This window comes from Salvia hispanica, chromosome 2, assembly GCF_023119035.1.
Source record: "Salvia hispanica cultivar TCC Black 2014 chromosome 2, UniMelb_Shisp_WGS_1.0, whole genome shotgun sequence".
Lineage (NCBI taxonomy): Eukaryota > Viridiplantae > Streptophyta > Magnoliopsida > Lamiales > Lamiaceae > Salvia > Salvia hispanica.
The window spans coordinates 25,253,078-25,264,869 of record NC_062966.1 but is presented as its reverse complement, the minus strand read 5'-3'; the positions used below and the strand labels follow the sequence as shown (position 1 = coordinate 25,264,869).

Sequence of the window (11,792 nt, the reverse complement as noted above, 5' to 3'; positions counted from 1 at the left end):
GGAGGGATGCAAGTGCTGTCTCTTAGTTAAGAGATGAGCTGAAAAGTACAGTGGGTCCATAAATAGTTAAGAGATGAGACGGTTAAGAGACAGATAAGAGACAGAGATGCGAATGGCGTTAAAGATCAAACTAGAGACCAAATCTCATCCACCTATTAATCACATCTAAGGATATTAATAATTACAAATTATCTGACTTTTTATTAACAAAAGGGTAATTTTGGATATGCATCTCTTCCCAAACCCAATACACTTCTTTAACTCTACAATCACTCCTCCCCCACGCCAACTGCCTTTGGCGCGCAGCCTCCCCCGCCCCACCACATCGGATTCGAGGAAGAAGCAGCACTATAGCAGACCTCCAAGCTCTTGTTCGTGCTCTGATTTCCTCCGATCAATACCAAGTCTTCGTCAGCGCACCAGAAAGGTACATCTATGAAAATATCTCTAATCAAATACCAACAACCAATATTTGGCGCTTTTTTCGGCGTGAATTTTCAATTTATAGGGATTTGTTTTGCTAAGATCGCTTTGTTCGAAATCGGAAAAAAATATGAGTTGTTTGAGCATAGATTGACAGATAATTTTGAACAGATCTGTAGGATGAATTTGTTTACTGCAAGTGTTGTAATCGTATTGATTTTGTGGTTTTGAATGAAATAGTAGTAGTGATTTTACTCTTGATTTGAAGCAAATGAAACTTTAACAGCGAACAATCTGCTGTTAGTCATAGTTGAACAGTGCTAACTGTTATGCATCCATGGCGGAAACTTTGACAGCTGCAATTCAAACAGGAGAACAACGAAAACAAGAATTGGACATGTGTTGGAGATTTTGAGTGTGTGTTGTGCGTTTATTAGTTGAATTGCTGAAAGTGTGAGTAGTTAAATCAACAAAGTGGGGAAATACGTGGTGGAATCACAACCTGCCTACTTTTGTTTTATTCAACTTGTACTGTTATTTTGACTACGAATTTGGAGAAGAAAAAATATAAAGATCATCGTTATTTAGATTTCTATATTATTTAATTTAATTAGACTACTAGTTCATTCACTTAGAGTATTACTGCTTCATTATTTCACTATCTATATTATTTCATTTGACTATCACTACTTCATTTATTCTATTCTATTACTTCATTCAAATAATTTTATCACTTCATTCGACTAAATTATTACTTTAAGAGATTCTTGAGCATACGAGGAAGAGTGATCACTAACTACTTTATTTATATGTGCATTTACTTCATTCAACAAGTATACAAATTTATCACAATAAGATTTTGCTTCATTGAACTTCAATTGGGTTATTACTCCAGTTCATTATCTCATTAAATGGGGTTATAACTTCGTCAACATTGACATACATCGTAATAAATAATTTTTCATTTTGAAAACACTTCACCCAGTCTATTCACTTTAAATTTTGTAAAAATGTTAAACAAATTCAAATTCAAAGTGGAATGACGTAATAATCTACTGGAATGAAGTAATTAACTATTAGAATGAAGTAATAAATCTACTGGATGAAGTAATAAACAATAAATGTAATTTGACAAAAATACCCTCGGCTGAAGTAATTTGTCTACCTAATGAATATGAAAATTTTCATTACATCGTCTCATTTCATCTATTAAAAACTGATATAAGGGCCTTAAGTTGGTCTCTAGTCTGGTCTTTAAGACTAGATTTGTGAATAATGAGACTCTTATTTCTAAGTAATAGATATTTTATGAGTATAAAGAGTCACTATATTAAAGAAAGGAAGAGAAATACATTTATGTCCTTAAAGGCCTATGAGGTAAAAAGAAAGAAAAATGACTTTTAAATGATATTTTCCATCTTCCAGACACCAATGTGATTTTTTTTTTCAAATTTATAGACCTAAAATGCATAACCACTATTTTCCATAAACTAATTTTGAAGTTCACTGTATTCTAATATACAGTTGTAAAGTAAATCTTTAATTCTTTAGAGCACCGCATTTGCAAATGGGAGGGATATTTTCTAAAAATATTTATTTAATTTTAAAATTTTGTAAATTTTTTGAATTAAAAGTGGTTGGTAAAGAGAAACATCCATAGTCTTTCATTTTTTATGTTACAGTTTCCATTGGTACCGATTTGAATTTCGGTCTATGATTAGAGCATCCACAATAGGACGGATTGACGGAGGATAGCTTGCCCGATACATTTTCCGGCCTGTCGTCCGCCACTGTAGGTGGGCGGACGATGCGTCCTCCTTCCTCCTCACTGTATCATCCGCCGCAGATGATTATGCAATTTTTGCATCCTCTGGGCCTATCCTCTGCCCCATTACGGGGGGTCCGAACGATGCAACACATTTTTCCTTTTTTTAATTTTTTTTTTATATTTTCTTTTATATATATCACTAATTTTTTTACTTCCTTTTACACCTTTCACTCCACTCTCTTCCCCATCACAATTTCTCTCTAAATTCAAGAATGAATTCCAACGAATTTCCATATTTGCAAACATAAAATATAAAAATTAATACTGATAATTGGATTTGTCTTTAATTTGTGGTGTTTTTATATTTATTTTTTTGCTAATTGATATATTTGCAAACATAAATTACAAAACAAATACAGAATAGGAGTTAAAACTATAGGGCGAGCTATAGAGCGTTCCACTACAGGTGGATGAGGTGGATGATGAAATGCTAATGGAGCGGAGGATAAGGCGCCCTAGTGTGGATGCTCTAATAATAATAAGACGTGGAGAGCTTATCCGCCGTCATCACATAAAATTTACTCAATACGTTGATATCGATCCGCTTCTCAATTATAATTTATAAATTCTATTTTTAAGACGATCTATTCTTAAAAACCTAGCATGCTTTTAATAAAAGATATTTACAAGAATCATATTATTAATAAAGTATAGATCTCAAAATTTATAAACCCAAAAAGTGAACAGAGTCTTAATATATAAAACTATTGTGATCTTTAAGAAATGTGTTGAATTGATTATCCAAAACAATCGAGCCTAAAAACAAGTCTAGCTGAAATAGTTTGATGCTTTTAAACCAATCTAATTTTTTTTTATGTATTTACGAAATAGAAGGATGGATCTTGGTGAATGCTGCTAGAAAAACTTCATTAACCAAACTTTGGAGTTATCGTCAAACCCACGTCACCACAGCTCAACCTTTGCAGAATAGGTTGTGACAACCAGGGGCGGAGGGAGGGTGGGGCCAGGGGCCCATGGTCCTCCCATTAATTTTTTAAAAAAATCTAGGGATATTTTAGTAATTTCACATTAATTATAATTATAATATATATAATATTAAAGATAGATTTCAGCAAAATTATACTCCATAAATAGTTTCCTCCTAATTAATTTTCTCCTTCTGCCGCAGTTCTACTTCTTCTGCAGCGTAATCTGAAATCTAGTTATGTAAAACTAGGTATATTTTAAAACTCAAATATAATTCAATTGATTTTTCTATATATGTTGTTTTTTTGTTTGGCTGCAATAGTTATGTAAATTGAGACCTAAATAGTCATATTCAAGCTCTAAATTGGTACACATAAAATTCAAATGGGGAGAAAGAAGATAGCTTATGTAATTCAATGGCTACGGCGGTTCTGTGTTGGAATTCTTTAACCCCTATTCTTAATTTTGATGTGTATGTATTAATAGTTTTACACTATTTGATTTGTGACAACTAGGGGTGGGTCGATACGATATATCGTATTGAAAACGTTGTATCGTGTATCGTATCAAAAATATCGATATGAAAGAATTTCATATCGTTATCGTATCGAAAGTTATCGAACTTTCGATATAAAAAAATTTCATATCGTTATCGTATCGATATTTCGATATATCGTACCGAAATTCGATATATTGTTAAATATCGATATATATCGAAAATATCGATATATCGAAATTTTTTGATATATATCGTATTTTCAATATAAAACGATATATCGCGATATAAGGAAATTCATATCGTTATCGTATCGAAAACTTACGATACAGTATCGTATCGTATCGAAAATTACGATATATCGAAAATTCGATAATTTTTCGATATTTTTCAATACGATACGAGCGATATATCATTTTTTCGGTATTTTTCCCCAGCCCTAGTGACAACAATATTTTAGATTTGAGCATATTATATATTTTGTTTACTCTTTATTCTTTTAATTGTGAAGCATAAGATGAACTTTATCCTTTTTTGTGTATGATTTATATTTTGCAAACTTAATTAATCAGTGCTGACTATTTTTGTAGGTATATGGATCGTTATTTCAAGAAACTTTCTTCTGTTAATTCTTCATCAGTTGAATGGTTGCTTAGTTCCTTATATGGAAAAGGATGTGTTTGTTAAAGTTACCAATGAAACTATTATGCAGCGATTTAAGAAGATGAAGAATAGAAGACAAATGTTATATGTGATTGCACTTAACTTTTACATTTTGAACCTTATAATTTAATTTATGTAATTTTTTTTAAGTTTAAATTTGGACCCCATGATGAAATTTCCATGGCTCTGTTGCTGGTGACAACAACTCGTTAGATTAATGATAGAGGATGGCGAATAGAAACATAGAGATTCTTGTGTTTGAGAAAGAAAAAGAGATTTAGTGAAATAATAATAATAATAATAATAATAATAATAATAATAATAATAATAATAATAATAATAATAATAATAATAATAATTCTAATCTAATTAGTACTAATTATTTATAGCATTAACCAGATGATGCATATAAACGTATATGAGAAAATCACATAAATTAAATAGCCTAATCATAGCTAAGAAATGAAGAAAATATACAAGTAGGTTCACCTCTTTTGTTCGTCTTTCCCTTGCTCTTCATCCACAGCTGGGGTCTCAAGATGGGCTTGATTATCCAAAAGTGTTTGGGCTTGGATATGGGCCTCTCGGTTTCTACCCCACAAGAAACTGTAAAGTCCGCCCACTAGCAATCCACACCCCAAAACACTGCTAAACAAATCCATTTCTTCTTACATCAAATCATATTCATGGTAAGCAAGTTTAAAAAGAAAACACAAAAAAATGCACACTTTATAATGTGCATATGCAAAATTTAAAAAATATTACAACAAGGTGTAATGATAATTATAAGAGTAAACTTCTATGAATTATCGCATTTTCAATTGTACCTAAACTTAGGATATAATTACGTATTGAGATTCGTTTTCACTTTTTCAACTTTTTGACTAATTGGGTATCTGATTTTTGTTTTATGACTACATATTTGGTCGAACGACTAACCTTCCCATGTAAAGAGTTTCGTTGAGGAAAAGAGCGGAAAAGATAGCAGCTATAACGAGCGCCAACGGCCCGAAAATGGCGCTGAAAACCGGGCCTTTCTTCTCTATAACCCAAGCTTGCAGCCAATAACTCAACCCTGTCACTATCACGCCCTGCAAAATTCCACATTCTTCAATCAAACTCATAATTTCAAACAAAATCCATTATAAAAAAAAAAAAATCTTCACATACGCAATAGGCGACGGATAAGAGATGAATATCCCATCGAAGCTTCCAGGAGGAGCGATGCCTCTCCATGGCGGCAGCGTAGACAGTGGATGAGAGGCAGCTGAAGCCGCATTGCAGGATGGTGAGGCGCAGTTTGCCTGGATACTGGGTGAGGAGTGGAGCCTGCATAGTGATCCACATAGCGTAGAAGAGTTGGCCGGCGATGGCGAGGAGAGCGCCCTTGATCCAGTCGTGATTTGAGTGAGGCTTTTCGTCGAACAGGTGGTGGGCGGATTGAGAGAAGAGAGGTGGGCCCTTGAAGAAGGTGAAGGCCATGGTGCCGGAGATGCCTAAAATGGCGCCCAATACTTTGGCTAATCCATGCCATTTCGTTATGCTCAGCTTTTCGATCCTAAATCAAGATATTCATCACACTTCACACACATATTGATACATCGGATGAAATTGTCCAGTAATTCACAATCTTCTTTTTGTATGATTAAGTAAAAAACATGATTTTAATTTCTAAAATTTATTTTTAATAGTACTATAACTTTTATTCATCTACAAATTTATAGTAAAATGAATAACATCAAATTATTTTTTGCTATGATCTTTTATTGAAGATCCATATTTTACAATTTTATGCATTATTAAAGAAACGAGAATATAAGAAAGAAAAATAATTATTTATAAAATTATTATAATTATTTACTGGGATAATTTACATTTATTATATAAAATAATTATTTATAAATTTCAATGCATTATTTTTTAATATATGAAATTAATTATAATTCTTATAGTAATAAAATATAAGTACTACGTATGGAAAAGAAAATATAAAGCCCATTATTTTTATTAATGTTATTAATAAAAATACATTAAAATTAATTATATTTTTATATACTTTATTGACTTGTATAAATGTATGACAGAAAATATATATTTCATTCAAAGTTAGATTTGGGTTGAATTGATGCCACCCTTGTAGATAGTCTAAAATAGAGTGTGAGTTCGTGTTATAAACAGGAAAGTGTTATGTATATGCCAAAACCTAAAAAGAAAATAAAAAATGGTTGCTACTCACAAAGCTCCAAATAATGTGGAAAAAATGCATTGTTATCTTGATTCACACTCTCTCTATGTAATTATCTAAAGATAGAATATTATACGGAGTGTATACTAATTAATTGTGATTGCTTGCCAAACTCAGTGATGTGCAAGACATGCTACATCTATACAACACAATATTATGATAGTAATGTGTAAAAATTTCCTATGTTATACACTGGAACAAATAATGATATGACTATTTTGAAACAAATCAACTAGCACTCGTAGATAAATAGGATATAATTAACATCGCACTGTAATTAAATTAGGAGTAATTAATTACCTTAAACACACGGCCATGATGAACACCAGAGCTGGAACAATGCTATGTATCGCCGTACCAAATGTTGCGGAAATATACTTTAATCCTTCTAAATTCAAATTGAAACTCAATGCTAACCTACACCATATATCACGCGCACCTACCATCAATTAGCATTAAATATTTAATAAAAAAAGTGATATGGTCAGATATGAAGTTACCCATATGAAGAAACAAAGAAAATTTTGCAGAATCCAGTCCATGAAATAGGAGAACCACTATTTCTAAAAACCAAGAAGAAAAGAAAAGGAAAAACCAACATTAATCAATACAACTAATTCATATAGTACTACTTTTTCTCAAAACAAGGTTTATATATCTGTGGTGGAGATAAAAATAGACAATATAATATCAAATTAATGTAATGCTGACGATCCTAACATTACTTGTGGTGGAGATAGAAATTGACCTGGTGAAGAAAAAGGCGAAGGGGAGCAAAGCGAAGAAGGCAAAGGCTTGTCGATAGGCGACGAAGACGGAAGGCTTCATCCCTGAGGACATAGCTGCCTTTGAGAGGAGAATCATGCCTGCATAGCTGCATTGTACACTACCACTGCAATGTATGGCTTCTGCTTCTCCATGCTAGAGGAATAATTATTTAACACTTATCTATATATATAGAGAGAGAAACAACCTAAAATTTATAGTGCATTTCTCTCATGCCACTATCTAGTGGCCTAATGTACACCTTTTAATGAGCATTTACGAATTCTACTTCCTCCATCCCCTATTTTTAGTCCATTGGTCACAAGTTTTAAAACATATAGAGAGAAGTGATCGGTCGAAAATGTCAGTGGAATGTGAGTTTCATTTTTATATATTAGTTGTGTAATAAAAAGTCAGTTGAATTTAGTTGAATGTGGGGACCTACTTACCATTTATGAAAAAAGGGAAAGTGTGGACAATAAATAGGGGACAAACGAAAATGACAAAAGTTGGCAAAAAATAGGAGACAGAGAGAGTAGTACTCCCTCCGTTCCATAATAGTGGAGTCATTTTGTCATTTTGGCATGTTCCATGGTAGTAGAGTCATTTCCATTTTTTATAAAAGTCAACACATTTCTTCTCAGTTACTTTATTATCTATTCATCTCTCTATCTTTTTCATTTTCTACTTTATTCTTCCTTAACTTAACTCACTTAACACAATATTTCTTAATTAAATCGTGTGCCGTAAAGAAACGCTTCCACTAATGCGGAACGGAGTGAGTAGTAGTATATATTTGGTCCCAACCACCAACCATTATTGTTAATTTTCTAATCTTGATATGTTTCAAGCAGGACTCAAAATAGATTAAGGACTTTTGGACTCAATTTTGTCGTTAGACTCTCGGAATTGCAATTGAAACTATTGAGAAGCTCTACCAACTCATCACAACTATTTAGTGGTTGAATGTTTGATGACAAAATTGACAATAGAAAAGAACAACTCAGACACTAAATTAAACTCATTTTAATTACAATAATGAATTTTAACTCACACAATTCAAAATATAAGTCATTTGCACTAATTACCCAAATGACAAAAATTGAATCTCCTAATGTGAATTCCCATTCGATACACATTGTTGGTGCACTTTGTGTCCCACTATCTTTTGTGTGGATGCATTAGTTTCAACGTTATCACTCACGCTACTTATTTTTTTATGAAAAAGCATTTATGTGAAAGGCTAAATATTCATGAAAAGAAGTTTCAATGCACGATATGTGAGAAATTCAATCTGGATATAATTGAATGAAATGTAGACATTTTTAATTACAAAATTGTTAGAGTGATAAATTTACACTATGGTGGTCACAATTTTATATTTTAAAATTACATAACGTGCATACATTTGTAATTAATAACGTAACGTTAGATCAAGTAGAAACAAGGACATATGGATGCATGAGAAAGGTTGAATAACATATTGAATAAATTACTATTCCATCCGTTTCCTTAAAATATCAACTATATTCATTTTGGTTTATCCCTCAAAATTATGCATTTTTTGTTATAAAAAACTTTTTTTTCTTTTAATGAGATGAACTAAAATATTTTAATCATTTTTTTTTCTATCTCTTTATTGCTTACCATATATAAAACCCTGAAAATGGTTAAATAGGATATTTTTTCACGGACGGATGGAGTATCATCAAATCATCTTGACAAACTAATCTTATAAAAACACAAAATAAAAAATGGATTTATTTGGGTTGAATTTTTAAAAATTGGTCAAAATTTAGGACACGTAGAAAACTGTTCTTAAATTAATAATGAAAAAATTTTCAGTTAAGCGAGGAGAGGGCCTTCAATATTGGGTGTATATGTTAGTTTCTTTGAGTATTTTTTTTAAGGTAGGTGAAAAGTTTTACTTTTGTAACTACTAGTGCCATAGTATAATTTTTTAAGATTGCTCATTTAGGGGGAAGATCTAATCTTTATTATTAACAGTCCACGCCATGAACGAATCTAGAAGCTTCTAGATTCAGACTCTCATCTCAGCTTTGTAACGCCTCGTAACCGACGACCGTTACGGTCTAGCATTGATGACAACCATCAAGGCTAGTCATTCTAGACACAGAAACTAGAATCCACACTCTGCATCATACACTCTCTCCTCCCTCTGCATTGTCCTTCTGTCGAAGCTCTGCCCTCTCCTCCATCCAGTTCGTCGGAGCTCTGTTGATAGCGGTGCTGCTTCACCAGAGACACAACCGTTTTATCTTTGGGGACGAAACGCCAATCCGAAGAGCACTACCGAAGCGTATCTCATCTTGCGGAAAGAGGCCTCCTCGACTCGGCTATTTCCTGTTCTACGATTTATAGTTTCGATTTCCGTTTGTAATTTTCGTTTCAGTTCTTTTCTGTATTCCTTCTTGGGTCGTATTACGCCCGGTTATCTCTTGTAATTCCATAATACCAACAATCACAAGACGAGATATAACTTGTCTTTGAAGGAATTTGGACATAACTGAACCTAAATACTTTCGAAACGTTAATACCTTTGCTTGGAGATGTCGACCGAATCAAACATGGCCGCTGCCACCTCTCTGGCCACCACCGCCGCCGTCATTTCCTCCACTATGGCATCCACCACGATGATGCCAACTCTCGGGCTCTATCCATCTTCATCAACAACCCCTTGGGTGTATACTAATACCCAGGGGCTCACTGGTGGATCCACCTCGAGTGGGTCGGTTGGTTCCACTTTCAGTGGTTCCTTTGGATCCTTTAATGGATCAAGTGTTCGGGCCTTCTGGTCTCACACGAGTGTTCGGGCCTTCAGGTCCAGCACGGGTATTGGCTCCTTCGGGACCAGTACGAACATGACGGGCTCAATGCCCAACATGAATGGTGGGGGCCCTATGCCCAACCATGTTGTTGGCTCATTCGGGGGAAACGTGAATGGTTCCTTCAATGGACCAAGTGCGGCACAATTGGCACCTAGAATGATGCCACCTGCCGAGAAACCACCTAAGTTTGGAGGATCTGACTTCAAGAGGTGGTATCAAAAGATGTTATTCTACTTGGCAACATTGGGCGTCGCCAACTTCCTCACGGAGAACGAGCCGCCCGCGCCAAGTGATCAAGAGACGAGACTCGAGATCTTGGCGGACTATGAAGCATGGCGCAAAGGAGATTATCTTTGTAAAAATTTTATTCTAAGTGAATTAGATGATAGTTTGTACAATGTATACTCCCTTGTAACCACATCCAAAGAGATGTGGGAAAGCCTAGAGAAAAAGTACAGTATCGATAATGCTGCAGGTACTGAACACGTTGTAGTATCCAAATTCACAGACTACAAAATGATCGACTCTAGACCAGTCATGGAACAAGTTCAAGAGTTCCAAATGATCATCCACGGACTCGTGGCTGAAGGGATGATTTTGTCCGACAACTTTGTGCGATGCATACTCATCGAAATGCTTCCTCCTAATTGGAAGGACTTCAAGCACTACCTCAAGCACAAGCGAAAGAAGATGAGTATTGAAGACTTGATCGTGAAGCTGCGCATTGAAGCGGATGTACGCAAGATCGATCAAAAGGCTAAGGGCTTTAGCCCACTTGATGCCAAAGCCAACTTGTTGGAGCGGGGCGGACCCTCCAACAAACGCCCCCGCCCAAATCAGAAAGACAAAGGGAAGGGCAAGCAGCCTGCAAAGAAATTTGAAGGCGAGTGCTATAAGTGTGGCAAAATTGGCCACTTTGCCAAAGACTGCCGCAGCAAGAAGAAGAAGCCGACAGCCCACGTCGTTGAGAAAGATTTCAAGGACTACAATGAAGATGACCTCGTTGCCGTGGTCACTGAAGACGTCAACATTGTTGACAACAAGGGCGGCTGGTACATCGACACCGGCGCTACTGCTCATGTCTGCTCAGATAGGAGCAAGTTTGCCTCCTACACTGCTGTTGAAGGGAGGAAGATCAACATAGGGAATCAAGCATCGTCCGAAGTCCTCGGCATTGGCAACGTGATTCTCATGATGACGTCTAGCGTCACTATCACTTTGAAGGATGTGCTGCATGTCCCGGACATCCGCGAGAACCTAGTGTCAAGATCAATACTAGTTAATAAGGGGTTTAAACTTGTATTCGAGTCTGATAGGTTTGCTTTGTACAAGTTTGGGAAGTCCCTCGGAAAATGTTATGTAACCGACAGACTTTTCAAGCTTAGTGTGGCTACGCGCCTTGTTCCAAAGCCTTTGGCTGAAAAAAATAATAAAACATCTACTCCATCTTATTTGACCGAGTCTTCAAATTTGTGGTATTGTAGATTGGGACATGTAAATTCAAAAGCCGTGAAAAGATTAGTAAATTTAGATTTACTAAAGGCAATTGAAGTGGATAGCCAAGACAAATGTGAAATATGTCTTGAAGCTAAAATG

General features: G+C 34.8%; 1 long non-coding RNA gene and 1 pseudogene across 1 annotated transcript; one reads left to right on the top strand and one right to left on the bottom strand.

Annotated features, from left to right (window-relative positions):
- Window positions 1–213: 213 nt before the first annotated feature.
- LOC125208431 lies at window positions 214–803 on the top strand. Its single transcript, XR_007174115.1, has 2 exons — window positions 214–427; window positions 710–803. It is a non-coding gene; the product is annotated as an uncharacterized LOC125208431 (long non-coding RNA).
- A 3,916-nt stretch (window positions 804–4,719) lies between these two features.
- Window positions 4,720–7,502, bottom strand: LOC125208432 (annotated as a pseudogene).
- Window positions 7,503–11,792: the final 4,290 nt, after the last annotated feature.